This window comes from Nesoenas mayeri (genome assembly GCF_963082525.1).
Source record: "Nesoenas mayeri genome assembly, chromosome: 1".
NCBI classification, from domain to species: Eukaryota; Metazoa; Chordata; class Aves; order Columbiformes; family Columbidae; genus Nesoenas; species Nesoenas mayeri.
In genome coordinates, this window is record NC_137541.1 from 81087096 (window position 1) to 81105414 (window position 18319).

Here is an 18319-nt window from a genome sequence, read left to right on the forward strand (position 1 = left end):
CACTCAAGAGCCAGCAGCACAGTGCCAGCATGTACATTTGCTCCAAAGATGCATAAAGACCCATACAAAGACCCTTAATGTAATTGCTGCAAAGACTTACAACACATAAAGTCACTACCATCTTGGCACAACTTCAGGGAAGACTCACCTCAGCTCTGAACTTGATGCACCATTTCAGTTCTGACATGCATTGCCAAACTCTCTGTTCTGGTCCACAGAGTGAGATGCAGAACACCAGTGAGGCCGCGGGCTGTGGAGGTCTCACGTGGCTGCAACTTCCCTGGGTCTGCTGTGCTCAGGGCTCTTAGCTCCTCTGAATGTCCTATCCTGGGACAAGTCACAACCCATTCAGAATTTCCCAGCTATCTCTATAAAAGCCCTCAGTAATCACTTATTTAATGGTCATAAAATAATTTTGTTTGGAAGAGACCCTCAAGAACATTGAGTTTGACCATTAACCTAACACTGGCACTAAATCATGTCCTTGAGAACCTGATCTATATACCTTTTAAACACCTCCAGGGATGGTGATTCAACCACTTCCCTGGGCGGTCTGTTCCAATGCCTGACAACCCTTTCTGTGAAAAATATCCTAATATCCAATCTGAACTTTCCCTGGCACAACTTGAGGCCATTTCCTCTTGTCCTGTCACTTGCTACTTGGGAGAAGAGACCAACACCCTCATATTACAACCTCTTGTGAGGTCTCAGAATCCTTTGTATAAATAAAACTTAGGCTTTCAACTTTTAGGACTATGTATACTTTTATCTAACCTGAAAGTCATCTGGACTAAAATCTTCTGGCTGTTGCTGCCAATGAAATGTAATTAGCATTATTAAAGTGTGACAGGTAGTCTCTGCTGATTTAGCCTTTTCCAGTGATGAATGACAATGTGTACTTATGCCACAAGAGAATTCTAGATAAAATTTCCATCATTTAACTGTCCAGTTATTAAAACAATCTGTATGACCAAGATGAGGAAGTTTATCCCACTTTTAATGCAAACAAACAAAACCCCCAAATGAACAACAACAAAAAACAAACAAAAACAAACCATGAAAAAAAAAATTATGTTGACATAATGCTTAAAATGACAACATGATAGTCTATATTTGGGTTTTTTAATAAAGATTTTTTTTCCACCATTTATCACCTTAAAATCACTAGAGTGCAATGATTTACTAAAGCCTTTAAAATACTACCATAATCCTTATTTTGGGGGCTACATTACTGCACAAGTTCATACAGGGAGTTCACTTAAGAATTTCCTAGCAGATTCAGGAGGAGACTCTAGATACCCTAATTTCTTCTCCTATGCTTAAACCTAGCAGCTTGTCTAAACGTTTATAAACAAACTCAGTCCAATCAATTCTCCACCTCAATCCTCTAAAAGCTTACATAGCCTTTATGTTAAATGCATCCAGAAATCAAGTGTTTTCAAACAGTTGTTCTCACATATTCACAGTAATGGAGCTGGTACCAAAACACCAAAAACCATACCAAGCACCACTGGCTGGATTACAGCCTTACCATGTATCTGCAGGAAGCTGGGCCCTTTGCACTTCACCTGATGCAGTTTCAAGCAAAACCTCATTTCTCTCCTCCTCTTCAGTTTCAATTTGTTACTTCTGTCTTCTGTTTTAGCCAAGCCTCCAAAATACAGCACTGAAGCCATCTACATGCTCATTACCAGACTATATACCCACCAATGCATTTGAACTGGGAACCTGGGCATGGTTTCAACCCAGTAAAACATGCATCTATATAAGTCTCAAATAGTTTTTAGAAATGTGAGGACTCCAAACGCCAGCATACTTAGCCATCTCTAATTGTAGCTCACCCTCCAGCACACTGCACAAAACCAGACTTGCTAATTATCTTTAGGAGGTGAGCTTGGCTACTCCAGCTTTGATGCTCTGCTTTGAAATTAAATGTATTCCAGCAGCCACATGTGGGAGGAAAAAATACAGCTTCCAGTTCTGCAATGACCTACTTACAGCATTAAAGCGCTGAGGGGGAGGTGGAGGGCTGGGAGGGAGCAGACAGGTCTAACTACAGCTTAATGCAAGCTGACGCTTATCTGTGCTTCAGACTACACAGCAATCAATATCAGATATGACTTCACATCCTACAGAAAATATTGCTAAGACAAGGAAAGTTGATGACTGGAAAAAATTAATATAAGACTTTGGTTCTCAAAACTTGCAGTAGTTTTAATATCTCAGCCCTTTTCTGCCTACTTTGCCATCCCACACACCACAGTACTCCTAAAGTTTGTGTTAAATTCACAGTACTATTCAAGCTACAGGAACCATTGTACTGAGCACTGTAGAGGCACAGGCTTTCTGTCGCAGAGAGCATACCTTTTAACAAGACAGGTACAGAGATTCTTATTCTTCCCTCTCAATGAATAAAGAAAGGCAAGGGAAGAGAATCTGATTTATTTAGCATCACTAAGCTAAGTAAACATCTGAGCCACAGATTGATTCTAGATCTTCTCATTCATTTTTTGAGCACCCCAGAAAAAGTATATAATTTTTTTTCACTTTTAGACTGTCTATAAGCTTTAAGGCAAATAACCAGAATAAGCAGAGAAAGGTGTTGATCATGGAGACATTTTTACATTCTGACAAGGATCCCAGAATGCACTGGATTTGTAAGCAAAGGATATATTTTGGGGTATGATTTCTGTTTCCAATATTCCACTACCCTCATTTACAGCACAGACAATTCCTGGACTTCACACTAACCATAGTGCTTATTTGCGATATAGTCAAATGGAAGCCACGCTCAACAGTGCTATAGCTGGACTCTTCCAAAGTGCCATCTACTTGCAAAGTGTGAAATGTCTAGCTTTTAAATATCACAGCAAATGTTTTGAAAGCTTAATTGCAAGAGTTGAGTGAAACACATAAGAACTTAAAAATGTGTTAATTCATTTGTATGTTTTTGTATAATATAATATACAAACCCCTTTAACTTATGCTGGACTAAATTCAGAATAACAGTTTGAGGACAATCAACCACCTTTTTTTTCTGGTGTCAGATGAAATATTAGCCTTCAGTCCTGTTTCCGAAACATTATAAATATATTGGAAATATCAAATGTAAATGTACAATGGCTATGCTCGAACTACAACAACTAAGGATCAAGCAAGAAAGAGAACATGGGGCTTTTTTCATCCTTTCAGTCCCCACTTAGATGAGAAGCAGCATCCAGCAACATCATTTGCCAGAGGAGTTTCAGCCTGAATTATTAGCTTCCTTCAGTATTATCTAGCTCAGTAGCTGCATTGCTTGAAGGAATCATTCACATTTCTGGAATTTACTAATCCTCTTCTAAAGCCATCACAGAAATTGGCTGTTTTCCCTTTCCCCAGCTATTTCTGAGTCACACTACCTAAGGCTGTGATCTTGTCATATCTGATAACCGAGTCAGGGTCAGACATGGTCAGTACTTTAACAAGAGACAGCCAGAAAGAGGTGAGATGCTATGGAGATAATGCCAGTTAATCAATGGACAGCAGATTACACGTTGCATGATTTTGCACAGGCCTTTAGTACAGTCAGTTCCTTTAGTACAGTCAGTTGTAATATAATTGCCATGGAGCTGGAAACAAAGAGAAATAATGTTTCTACTTGAAATGGCAGTCAGAATATAAGAATTTAATGAACAGCTCTAAGTTAGTAAAATTATTATGATCTATCGCAATGGATAAATTTCTGAATTAATGTTTTGCAAGAGACTTGGCAAAAAACCTCTTAATTCAAACCAGTGCTAAAATCCCATTGCTCAGTCAGAGGTTTCATTTAGCATTGTGTCCACGCATCACTGAATTGTCACAGAGATGGAGGAGTTCCAATCTCAATTTACACAGCCTGCAGCATGGCATTGGAGAAATGGGGACTTGCTGGAGACAGCCAATTGCACCTATTCATAAATCTTTGTGCTACCAAAATCCAGGTGTTAAAATGAGCAAGCAATTGAGAGCATGTTGCAAAAGGTGTAGGTTTGCTAGTTTCCTGAAGCACCTCTGCCTTATAGTAGCCTTCTGAAAATGTTAATACCACTGCTTTTCTATAATTAGAGTTTGGAGGGGAAGAAGTATGCCCTGCAGAGGAGGAAAAGAATTGTCTTGTTTTCCTTGCTATGCATTCAAGATCTTGTCATAGGCTGTCCTATAACAAATCGGTGTGTCACTGTATCCACCAGTACTATAGATTAAGTACTTTGCCTTGCAGTGACATTAAGCCTTAACAGCTGTAAAAACTTTGCAATGTTTGGATGAGAAACATAATCTAAAGTACACTGTATAATTAATGTGACTGCACAGGTTTTTTCTCCTTTTTAAGCAGATTCTCCAGAAGCATTCTGAGCATCTAAATTTTTTTTTTTTTTTCATATCTAGATGATTGATTGAATATTTAAAAGTATTAATTAGTTCTATGATACAGTTTTTTAAAAAAACCTTAAAGCTTCAAAATATAAGAAGAAACACCATAACCGCTCAACTTAAAATGCTCATACATTTTCACAAGTCCTTAATACACTCACACAATAAAGAGACCACTATAGGTGAGCTGTATTGTATTTATTTAGAAAAGTTGTAATTAATGGCCTAATAATAAATAACTTGTAGGACACTGTGCGCAAACAATAAAGAGCATTCAGAACAACTGATCTCATTCCTTGGTTTAATTATTCAGTTCTTTTTAGGCTGGCTCTATGTGTCTAGTATATTTGCTTCAGATCTTGAGAGGGTATTGACCAGGTTTTCTGAAGTCTTCTGCATTATTCATCTCTTCCTACCATAACGGTTCTGATAGGCATACTGTTTCAATAATTAAATGTCAACAATTCATGCTGTTGGCCAAATCCCAGAGGACCTCAATAAATAAATAATAACATCTTGCATTTTTATAGCTTCTTTCATTCAAGGGTCTCAAAGTGTTCTGTGAATATTCATTACGACCGCCCAATAACCTCCTAAGGTAATTCAGAATATTCCGCTCCTATTATTATTATTAATAATAATTATTTTACAACCACGAAAACTAGCACAGAGAGACAGATCAGCTAGTCCAAGGTCACAGCTCAAGCTGGCAGCTGAGATGGGGGGTAGAGCCCGTACTGACAGCCCCTTCTGCCAGTTCTCCTTGCCAGGCTCTCTGCTGGCAGCAGCAGCAAGCAGATGTGACTCCAGGGACTTCCCTGGAGTCACAGACATATAAAAGCAATGAAAATGGGGCATCATGGGGTCAAATCAGTATCTGCCCTACCCCTGATTTTTGTTTTAAAGACGTTTTATGATCATGTTGCCAAAGAAGATGAGGGAAAGCAATGCTCCATGGTTCACCTGTCTGACCCAGTGCTGCCAATTCTCTGTTACTAGTTGTGGCACTGCAGCCAGCAGTGATTTCAGTCAGAGCAAGGAAATATTTGATATCTTTGTTTCTAACCTAATCCATCAAAATGTTCATTAGAAGTCATATATCTATGTTTTATTCACCTTTCTTCAGTCATTTTTGTTATCATCATTCTCCATGACCCCTTTTTCACTCCACATTGAGGAAACCAGTAATGATAATAATGATCTTATATTTCTAGAGCAGCTTTCATCCCACTGACATGTTGAGAGCAATGATGAGCACAGAAATAACATAAGAAGCTTTTCAGGCATGCTTTTACAGAATTAGAACTGAGTTTCTGAGGAGAGAAAGGCTGAGTCTGAAAGCTGAGGGCACACCGCTTGCTCTGCTCACTCAGGTAGTTTTCAGCCATTAATTATACTTCCAGTCCTCCAAAGAGATGAGGAAATCTACACAGAGATGATCCCAACAACTAAAACAAACCTCCCATTAAGATTCTTGCAACAAATACCAAGTTCAAAACAGCTTCAGTACTGTGCTCCATTGCAGTTCATTACTTGTTTGAATGCAATGCCTAGATTAATGCAACAGCAGAACGCCATATATTTTTAGAGAAAGAAAGCAATGTCCAAAAGTGCTTTCACTCAGAAATAACACTTTGGGATCCCCTACTCTCCACTGACTTCAGATGAATGTCCATGTTTTCCATCCCTTAACCAAACTGTCCCTTTTTAAAGTATATGTACATACTGTGCATACACACACAAAGTAGTTTCAGATGGGGCTGGTTTAGTTTGACTTAATTTGAACACAAGTTATCTCTATCAGATGCTTGAATGTAAATAGCTGTTCCTGATGTGCCTTCCTGAAATTCTGCACCTGAACTTAAAACTGTTATTACAGCCAGGAGTGTTTACTAATTTTCAAGAACTCATACAGACTGGTTAACATTGCTGTTTACTTCACAACCATTTATCAAGACACAAACCATCAAAGCTTTTATTTTTTGTGTGATTTTCAAATAAAAGGACAAAATTTGTTGATGATGAAGGTTGGGAGCTCTGATGAGAAAGAGATGATATGAAGCAGCATTCATAAATATTATCACAGGTCAAAATGCACATATTGTCCTGTCTGAACTGGACCAATGCTCATTGCCAGTGAGAAAAAGATAAAAGACTACTGAATTTTAAGGATATATGTAAGACTGTATATATGTATCTAAGGATATTTCATTAGATCAATAAAAATGAAATCAATTTAATATATTTTGCAAATCAATAAAAATTTAATAAAAATAGGATACATGATGTTTTAATAACAGTAATTCACCCCTTTATCCTGCAGGTTCTTTTCTTCATGCCTGTGCTATTCTTCTGCTTCTTAAATCCCACTTTCACCAAACTTCATGTCCACTTTCAGTTCCCTTCACCGTGCAGAGCTATAAATTTGGAATAATTTAGGGAAAGTGGGTATTATTTAATTACCATATTTCTGCATCTGCTGCATAGTTTCTACACTTTTCTCACTAAGTCATCCAACTCAGAAATTTACCTTATTGGTAGTTTAGGCTTCAGCTATGTGAGATACTGAGTTGTAGAATACAATTATGAAAGGATGTGAGATCATAAGAAGTCACTTGTTTGGCAGTGATGGTGGTAATGTGATGGATGTCTAAAGACATCTTTATCATTTGTGCAACAACCAGTTGATTTATAAACTCATTGGACCTATTTCATCCATATGCATACATATGATTTGCATTTGCCCTCTAACTGGAATTAGATTCAGCATGTGATACTGTGCCAGAATAATGCCTGTTCTGTCGATCAGATACAATTGTTCCTCAGTTTTCTATATAGTTTAAATAAATGGTTCCATCACAGCCCATATGTCATGGTTTAACCTGAGCTAGCAATACAACCACGATAGCCACTCACTCATCCCCTCTCCCAGCCCTGCCCTCCGCCCCCCCAACAGGGGAGAGAATCAAAAGGGAAGGGAGAAGCTTGGACTGAGATAAACACAGTCTAATAAAATAACAAAATACTAATACACTACTAATAAATATATATATAAAATAGAAATGAAAGGTACTCAAGGCAATTCCTCATGAACATGCTGAGCAGCCAATCCTAGGAAACAGCACCTGGTCCCACAGCTGATCCCAGAGAGAGAAAAGACAGGAAAAAGGCAGAAAAGCCCAGAGGCCTCTGCAACATAGCAAAAGGCTGGACTAAATGTCCTAATCAAACCTCCCCTGGCTGCATCTCAGAGAAAGAGAGAGCAGAAGAGAAGAAAAAGCCAGAAACTGGAAGGCATGTCACTAATGGATGGAATACTCTCATTGCTCAGTCTGGATGTCAGTCAAGCTCTGCCCCATCCATGCCCCCATTCCTCAATGTCTCACACCTGTGGACAGAGTGCTCAAAGTGTCCTTGGCTCTCAGACCAGAGCAATTAAAAACATCATCTCTGTGCTGGGGTGTTATCTTCTTGTTCTTAAACTAAGTCGAAATAATGAGCATGCTAGCTATGAAAAATAAAGGTTTCTAACTGCATAAGGAAAATTAGCCCATTTTCAGTCAAACCAGCACACCATACAACCTAGTAGAAGACTAGCTCAAAGGGCAAAATATTGTTGATGTGGGTTGTAGTGAACATAAAAACAAGAGGGGACATATTTTGAAATTAATATCACTATATAAATTTGGATTCGTAAAGGACTTTTTGAACTTATTCTCTAGAAGCCTGAGCACATTTGGTCAAGGGCCCATATCTCACTGTTTATATAAGATGCTACTTAACTGAACACCTTCTCTTTAGACTACTACTTCACAGTGTCCTTGGAAATATGGAATACAATTGAGTTCCACCATGACCAAGGCCAATAAGTACATATGCTATGTTGGACTGTTACCTGAGATAGTTCATGTCTTCATGGAAATCTGTATGTGTATGTGAGTGTGTGTGTATGTGCAAGTGTGCATATGTGTCTAGCAAACACGTGATTCATTTAGATAGACTTAAGCATGTCTCAGAAGATTCAAATATTGTCTCAGGACAGCAAACTCCTTAATGCTGGCTGCTTCAGTACCACTACTGAAACATATTGTGATTCACTTTTTATAACCCTCTGAATACTCTCTGCTTTCTTTGTCATCTCCTCAAGAGCCAGCAAGCAGTACAACAAAATATAGTTAATTTTCAAAGCAAGCACTATTGATCCCATGTTGCTGCTCTATTAAAATGACATTTTGTGCTACGCATAGTGACTGATGCAGAAGTTATTTAATCTGACAGATGCTAGAGCAAGAAAGCAATAGTTGCTCACTGCATCATTATTCAATAGATAACACTTCAGCTGGCTTTGGAAAGGCCACTCTCATATAAGGGGTGCTACTACCTAACACTTTATTATGTTTTCAGAATATATCATCCACCTTTAACATGCTCTCCCTCCCAGTAAAACTATCTTATGTTCAGACAAAGCAACAGTCATTGAAATACTGATAAATTCTATTCTTTGAATGAGTTAAAACTGCTAAACTCCAATCACATCCATATTCTACAATCTGTTTTCAGGCATCTCCCAGGTACTGCATATGGACATACCTTCAACCACAGCCAAAGCCCACTGAAATAAAGAGCTAATTGCTAATCTCAATTATTTTTTTTAATTGAAAGAGCTTGAGTCAGTCAGGGTATGTCCACAGAGGTTTTTTGCATACAAATGAGAAACTGGTTTGCCCAGGCTTTGAGCTGCCTGCATGTAGCCTAGCTTCACCCAAGAGCCACAGAGATGAAATTAATATAACCCTGTTCTTAAGCTAATGAAGGTCTGCCAAGAACCTTCATCGTGCAATGAGCTATCAGCCGACATGAAGACTGATGTCTTCACTGCTGCTAATTTATTCTGCTCTCAAAAGGTATAAAAATGAACAGATAAACTGGATTCTAGCAGCACATGAACTTTTCAGTAGCAAAGTTGATCTTCATCTTTCCTTGGACAAGAGCGTAGGGCAGGCTGGGTAAACAAACACAGGCAGAGAGTGAAGGGTAAAGAAAGCAGGAGTGGCAACGTCACTGCAGGGATGACAGGTCGATGTGCAGGTGTAAGCACGCAGTCCTTTTTTGCCACACTCTGACAAGCAGAGGCGACAGCTGTGGCGTGCTGCTGGAAAGCCTCTGCCTCCTGCCATCTGTAGAGAAGACCGCTTCCTATTTTTCTCTGTCATGCAAAAAACAGACTGAGTTCATAAAAAATATTTGCACCATAAAGTCATGGAAAACTCTTGTCATGGGCAGAGCATGAAAAACAAGCTGTCACTGACAGGCTATATCAGTTTGTTTAGGTCACTTATAGGAGAGCTTCTCACCTGCTGACTGCTTTCATAAGGAGAGATGGGTCATCAGTGCTGGGCCACCTATCCCAAACAGCCCTACTGCTGGAGCCAAATGTTTTACTTACCAGTGTAAATTCTATATGTGGCATGGGGACTTCTATTTGTACCTGGGTGCAAACAAGGAGCAATATTAAGCATAAGAAGCAGAGGTTTAAAACCAGCAGTGTGGCTTTACTGGCTTTTTTGAAAGCAAGTCAGACAGACCAGATGAGTCAGTAGCAGCAAAATATTTCTAATGCAAACAACTGCATATTAATAAGCACTCTATGGTGAGGATCCCATGTGATAAATACACCCACAGGAATCCAAGGGTTGTGCTGGTAATCTTAAAAATTCCCAGAGGTCTGATTATTTTGCAGTGATGTTACAAGCCTTGTTGAGACTCATTGCTTAATCAATCTCTGCGGAATCACTGGGCTAACCGGCCTTTCACTGACAGGAAAACCAACAGCAGCCTATGAACTTTACTTCTGCACAACTGTCATATGTTAATAGAGCCAATAAAGCATAATCGGCCATTATCAGTTCAATACCACTAGTCATTCAAATTGACAAGGTTTGCTAAGATGGAAGGAAAGGAGACAGGGATATATCTCCAAAGGAAAATCCTTGATTTCGTAATTTCCTTCTTAATGAACATGTTTACTACATTTCTTTTCTTAGTAACACCCCTTGATTCATAACAGTCTCTTTTACTAAGAGATCATATTCTCAGATGTATTTTTTTTAAGGCAAGAAGGCAGCATTCTGGTTGGCTATCTGACCATTCACATAGTCCAGGCCAGAGAACACCAACCATAACACACTTTAAACATATTCACATCACCTGTATAATTTTTTCTTTGCCTCATAAAAGAGGTAGGTACTACTGAATTAAAGGCTTACAAGTGAGGAAGAATCCACTAGTTCCCTAAGTTGCTACCGAGATTAATTACCCATAATGTTTTGTTTTTTTTTTCATATTAAACTTGGCATCAAATCCTCTGATCTAATAGAACGAAATATATGGAGATCAAAACACTATGTAGTATCAGAAGTCTCTTTTTCATGTTGGTTCTTCTACACCACAGTTAAATTGACTCCTTCCTTTCCCATGGATAACTAACTAGACCAAGCTGCTTTAATCTCTCACTATAAGCTGTGTTCCCCGAGCCTTGCATCACTCTCATACCTTTTTTTCCCAAGGCTTTTCCAAATCCATGATGGGTTTTTTGAGGAGATGATATAAAAACAGAGCTTAGAAATAGCCTGCAGATTTATAAGACCAGGCAGTTGAAAGTCATCGTAGTATTCTGCTGAAACTCTTTTTTATTAGCCCAGAGCTAAAATTATTGGTGAAATTGCATTTTTTTTAACAAAGGAATCTTATAACCTTTAATGGAGATCTCTGATTGCAGTGAACCTAAACTACCCAGAGACAGGAGAAAGATATCTGGGAAGAATTAGAGGAACTAAGAAAGGAAAGTTTCTTTTGTGTAATATTGTCTTTTTGCCATATTTGATGAAGGGTGAAAATCCATCTCCAGAGAAATTCAAAATTAGCAAGGAACAGTTTGCTTAAACCACATACCACCTCTTAATGAGGAGTGGAAATTGCCTCTTTCTGTACTGCTGTTAGTGAGGAATCCTTATTGTTTTGTATAAATGGTAAAAATAAATGTGTCTTCGTCACAGGAAAGATTCAAGGCTGCTTGGCTGGCAGTATATCTATAATAAGGAGCAGAAAAACCTAATTTGGTCTCCTTTTGTTCTCCCTCAGACAGTTCACATAAAACAAGCCATGGGAAAACTCCTGGAATTAACTTCATTGGGGAAAATTAGCAACAAATTAAGGGAAAGTTTTGCACTTAAGCATAAGTAGCAACAAGATCATAATAAAATGTGGGCAGTGTGTGACATGAGCGTGACGTGTCCTGCCACCCTGTCGTCACGGTCCAGGTCTGCAAAGTTGCACTGAACACTGCGACTTCAGAGCTCTCAAGACAAGGAAGGAGCTCAGCACACTGAAAAACATACAATCAAGCAAATGTCTCATTCTCAGATTTTCCCCAGGCTCCATGCATTTAACATGATATCAGATCCTGGTGACCTTCATGTCCTGGATTGCAAACAGAATTTAAAGCACCATGGCTCAGAATGGTAGTAACGAAGGCTCTAGTTACATCATGATAGCAACAAGAAGTCAAAGGAAAAAACAAGACCCTGTAACTGTCTATTATAACAACTGTTTTAAATTCTGTCTTTTTCCTCCCTAAATCCTCAGAAATCAATCTGCTGATGGACTAGGGCAAGCTGTTATGGCTCAGGACACATAATGGCATCGGTTACCATTGCATAATTACACTGAAAGTTAAGCTTTTGCTAAAAAGAGAGGAAAAAAGTATTTTATAAACTCTCATGACCAGGAAATAGTTGAGAATGTGTCTAGAGAAAAAAAATCAATGCAGTGCAAGCTATCTGAGTCTGCAGAGACCTTGAAATGACAAATCTCATGGCAATATTTAATCCAGAACCTATTGATCTGGATGAATTTCATCAGCACCATCTTGTTCCCTCCTGTCTAATCAAAGCATTCCCCATCCTCACGATACTGCTACCCTCACTTGACAACGACAGGACTGTCAGGATGACATAGGAAGCATCTTGTTATACTGCACTAAACATTTTGGATAGTTTTCAGATAACTATGCCCGATATAGTAAACAGCATCTCCATGAGCCTTACATCATGTAATGTAGAACTGTATTCTTGTTTTATCAGCAATGATTCCTCCATTCTTGAGATGTAAACTCTACAGTGATAACTGCAGATATAATCTTAATTATTCTGCTGCAAGCATTTTGCTCCATTAAGAATCCAATTTCCAGTACTCTTGATTTTGGGCAATGTATCTGAGCACGTGCAAATTGGATTTAACATTAGAGACAATGCAGACTAGAATAAAAAGGACTTCCTATGTCAAAAGAGCCATGGAATTACTATGTAACTGCTTTGTAACTAAGAAGATACAACTGCCAGTACCTTATTAGTGCTGATTATAAAAATCCCCAGGGTTTTCAGGCGTGTTTTTGTTTGTTTTTGTAAGGGGGCAGGGGTGGAGGGAAGAACATGAAAGAAACTGAGGTTTTTCAGGTGGCAGAGCAAACCTGCCTGCCTTAAGACCTCAGAAACAATCTTAAAATTTTAAAACGGCAGGAAGAAATAGATGAATAATTTAGGATGTGAAGCATGATCAGATTTCCCTTATTCTCAGTGCCACTGTCTCATAATGCAGTTTGGCACTCCTTGCTCAGGCAGGATGCTCACTGCCATGACTACAGCAGCGGACTCACAATTTGGACCATCAGTAAAAAGATGACCTCATTTGCATTCACTGTTACTCTTGTTTTGCTAATAACAGAGCAGCATTTCTCCTTAGGTGGAAAATACTCTTCCTGAGAGGGGTTTATGTATCAACAAAAAATTGTTGTGTTTACTTCTTTGTGATGTATTTGGCTACATAGAAAAGAATGTATCTAGATCATGAAAACATTTTGCATATTTTTATCTTGCAGTATGCTACTCAGCATTGTTTTCTTTGAGGCTATGAAATTTCACTGTTGGCTTTTAGGTTTTTGGGGAAGTTTGATGGATAACATCAAGTAAGTATTTTACTAGTCGATTATTTTCTCTGCATTTAAGTGTATAGTGTATATGGAAAAAAAATCCTTCTAAAGCACTGCACTAGCATTTGCTACTCTCGCTGCATACATGGGGAAAAAAATCTTTGGCAGCTTTTCAGATACAGAAGCCGAATGTTGGATCTCCATTCTTCGCTCATATTTGAAGTTATAATTTTACCTAAACACATACTTGAGAGGTATAATTCCTCTAGGAATTTCTCCCTAGTCAGGTGTGGTGTCTTTGAAGACTAACACTCTTTCACCTTTACACATCTGTATGATAAAAGAGGATGAACAATGAAAATTGTGATCTCCAAGGTCTAATGCCCTCAACTTATCTACAGAAGGCAACTACAAATTCATTTGAAGTGTTTTGCTCTGTAGTGTCTTGCAAGGCTAATATGGATGATGCACCCATCGTGAGACCAGAGCATTATCATCACTTTCCCTTTTGATTTGGGTGCAGTCACTCCACAGAGGACATCTTTCCATCCTCCCTTCCTGCTCAGAGATGCTGCATGTGCTTTCTGGGGTGGGAAGACAGAGCATTGCCTGGCATCCTGCTGAGCACTCCTTGACCAGCAGTTGGGCTCCTTTAACAGTGTTTATCTTGCTGAATTTGTACATTTCTGATGCAAAACATCCATGAAGCAGCTTCAAGTCAGTGATCACAGTTGGTGAGGAAACCCCCAGCCCAGAGCTCCTCACCTCTCCACATGGTCTGAGAGGCTACATTGCCCTGTTCTGAAAGAAAATGAATATATATTGAATATGCTCACAAATATCATGAATTTTTCCATCAAATCAACCTCTGGCTTAATTGTTCAAGCAATTTAAACACCAGAGGTATAGGCTATGCATAAGCAGCCAAGCTGTCAGGAAGTTGGGTGACAGCTTGTCATGGCAGCCCAGTGCCCTGGCCCAAGACTCATGGCACCAGGAGGTGAGCTATCAGACCACCACTGAACTGCCTCACTGCTGGTGACCACATAGGACCACAGCAAAGGGGCAATGGGAACTTCCAAATTAATCTTCACAGAAAATGACTGTCGTTGCTGACACAGATGGCCTTTCCTCTTGGCTGTGTCAGCAGCTCCTCATGGGCAAGGATGCCCTACGTATAAATTATCTTGGAGGTGAAAAGAGCTGCTGTCATGTTCCTGACCCTTCAAGAGATAGGGATGGAAAGGAGGAGAGGAGAAAAACAGAATCACCCCTCCTGCAGTCGGAGCAGAGCTGTCCATGCAAAGGCAAAGGGAGGAGGGCTGAGGAGGCAGTTGCTGTCCTGCAAAAGCTGGGCATGAGACAGAGATGAAGACATCAGATAGTATATACCAAATGACAGAGGAAGATGCAGTGCAAACTTTAACAAATTAAATGCCAAAACCAGGCCACAAGAAAGACAATGGTGCTTCTGGTACCTAACAACATCCATCACTAAAATGTTCATGTTCCCCAGTCTCTGCACAGCAGTCTCATGCAGCAGAGGGGTTGCATGAAGAGGTGGCACAGCCACCAGGATGGGGACACCCACCTCTGCAGGACACCCACCTCTGCACACTGTTGCTGTTTGAAGCACTAACACAGTGGCTACTGGTGCTCCAGCCCAGAGATGGCCACTGAACGGCAGATAACCCCACATGGAAATAAATACTGAAGGCCTTCTGAGAGTCCTTTACATGCTGGCATTTTGATGTGTTATTAGTAGTGGTAAAGTAGTGGCAGAACATGACTGCACAGACAGAAACATACTACTTTAATTTCTTTCAGAAATTCATCTCTCTGGTTCTCTTTCCATTCCTTACTCACCCTCTCAGGAGTGAGCCAGCAGTTGTTAAGTTTGGCTTTGAACACAGAAAAACATGGTTTGTAATAACTTCCCTAATTTGCTTTTCTTGGCAAGCACCCTGTGCCAGCCATCTCCAGTTCTGTTGTTAGGGGATGACTATGAAGTTAAGAAAACGCACACAGACGTACACACACAGTCTCCAGTAATTATATGCACAGTACCTGCTTTTTAATGCACTGCAGTGTAATTACCTTTTTGTCAGCTCAACTTCATTCCACACAGAACAGCTGAAATCTCTAATTACCAACTGCAGCAGCGAAAGCCTCCCTTTTGCTCCCATGGAATCTGTATCATTAACCCAACTCATTATGTGCCACTTGTCAGGTAAGGGCTACGACAATTTCACCTGAATTTCTAGTTTTCCTTCTATGGAAGAGTAAACATCACAGTCTGGATAAAATACTGAAAAAGCCCACTCCCTAGGAGCAAAATCCAGCAAACTGACTCAAGCAAGAATCTCACCAAAGCCAAAGTGAGCATGAAAGACGTGCTGATGGATTGCAGAGTTTAGCCCTAAATAATGGCAAGTGCCATTTTCTTTATCAGTAAGGGTCAAAGTTTGGAATATTGCACATATCAGATGGGGCACCTGAAGGGCCAGGCCCATCTGAGGCACAATTTGGGTTTTGGCCCAAATTGTAGTGTAGTGCTATCAAGTTCAAGAGCGGCTCCCACAGGTTGCTGGAGTGCCCTGAGCAGCAAAAATGCTGGTGGTCGAAAACCATGCAACTTTCCATAGCCAGATGGGTACCCAGAGCAAAATCTCAGCCAGATTTCAATTCATTTATTTATATTCTGTCCAATGAACATCCTCTGCAAGAAACTAAGGAGAGAAAATACATGCAATATAAACTAAGTGCTGTAACAACTTGACTGAAAGCTAACGTTTAAAACCAGCTCATCACTTACTTGCTCAGAGCTATACTTCTTTTTTTTTTCTCTGTGCTTACCTTCTCTATTTATATTCCTAAGAAAAGGACAGTTTTCAGCACATATTTGTACAGGGTCCTGTGTGTTGGATACTTCCATAAAACAAACAATGTGTCATTAAAAATTGCTTTGCTGTAGCTAGTGCCAAATTTTTAGTAGAAAGAAATTGAGGTGATCACTCACCAAAGTAATGGGTGATTTTCAGAGGGACAAATATCTTATACTTTTTTTCCCAGGGGGTACTTAGTTTAGGGGGAAAAAAAAAAAAAAGTCCTTTAAATGTCACTGTAGCCATTTCATATTTCAGCAATATCTAAAGGTTCCAAGAAAGTGGTTTGCAAAATAATAATTTTTAGTCAATGCAAGAAAATATTTAGCAGAAAGCAAATTTTGAATGAGAGTATCTGAATCATAAAATTGACTAAAAGCTGTGTAGAGCTTTTCAGATGAAACCAGGGCAGGAACTCATAATAGGGATAACTAATAGAAATTTACCGTTGAAAAATTGGGCATTAAGAGACACATGGACTGTAGGCATCAATCCTGTGGTGCAGCCAGCTGTGTTTATTTGGGTACCATCACAGATTTTTCTCTCTAGAAATCCATGAGTACTTTGTGAATTGTCAAGTCACTGATTCATGGATTTGCAAACAGTAGGGAATATATCACTAAAATAGCCAGGGATAAGATTCATGTTCTTTAGTTTTTACAGTCTTGCTTCATGCTGTTGAATAGCAAGAGCATTTCAGAAGCCAGCACATGGATTCAGGTATGACACATGCAGATGCTGAGCATTCAAAGAACTGAATTTACTGTGCAGAAGTTCTAAGCAAACTTAAAGCCTTTGTGCATCAACCATTTCTCCGCCAGGAACTCTATTGTAACATCAGCCTGTTAGACATCTACAGAAGGTGATACTAATAAATTATTTTTTATGTGAACATAACCACTTTCTTCCCTCTTTCCAGAAACAAAATAGTGCGATAAAGCAAATGACAACATTTTAGCAACTTCGGAGCAGATTTAATTAAGGATACTCCATTTTATTGCAGGCAGACTGTCCTATTTAATCTCCCACTCACAGTTTTCCTTCACACTGCATTTTTGTGCAATTAAAAAAAAAGACAAACTGGAATGCCAATGAAATGCGTTTTGAAATGACAGCCACCCTTTCTGACACCTGTTAAAAAATGCATGAACTGACACATTTGCAAACTAATTTCAGTGTTTCTGCAGTGGCCCAGATTGCCTTCTGTTCTAGGCTGCTGCATTTTGTGCCTCAGGAAAGCAAAAAACATCAGCTACTCTCAAAACCTCTGCGCCACAGGAGAAAGCAGTTTCCTAAAGCAGGTGCTGAGGCCAGAAGGAGGTGTGGTCTTCAGTTTTTCAGTGGCTTGGAGGAAAAGAAGAGACAGTATCTTTGTCTCCTGATTTTCCAGGGGCCTTACTTGTTGTTCATTTGCATTGATCTACCCCAGGCAGAAACTCCTTGGGAACCCCAGCTACCCTCTGCCAACCCTCTCACTGTTCTTACCATCAGATTCAAAGAAGCCCTCTTTAGTCTTCATCCTCCACATGTAGCATCCCTTCTGTCCAGAGCCATCTCCTGGGAGAGGAAAAGCTTTAAGCTACACAGTAGTGGGAAAGATTGATTTTCCTCTCTGAATAGTTAGTTACTGGATGTATCTGAGGTTTCAGGGTGACATAAGCCCAAGACAGAGCCAGGCGCTCCTGGAAACAATCCTAATATTCTTCTAATTGGAAATGTTCAGTTAGTGAGCTCCAACAGTTTATAATAAGACTTCTGAAGTTTGAGTCATGTGGTAGCTCTAGTGATTTACTAGTGATTATTATTTAGTCACTTAGAGTAGGACAGAGGTTGGTTATAAGGGGGCCCTTTCTCTTGTGGAACAAATTACAATTATACCAGCAATGATGACAAACAAGGAGAGATCACGCCGTGGCCTGGAGGCACAGTACTTGCACATCACATTGCATCACTCAGAGTGGGTATTTCCAATTGCGCAGCCACACAAATGAAGGCACGAACACAGGATGGCCTGGGGGGTGTAGGCAGGAATAAGGAGGTGAGGGGGAAATAA

General features: G+C 39.6%; 1 protein-coding gene across 1 annotated transcript in view; it reads right to left on the reverse strand.

Moving 5' to 3' along the window:
- Positions 1 to 18319, reverse strand: part of PTPRO (protein tyrosine phosphatase receptor type O) — a gene marked incomplete at both ends in the record, with an annotated part of 157564 nt that overhangs the window by 90849 nt on the left and 48396 nt on the right. The window lies entirely within an intron of this gene.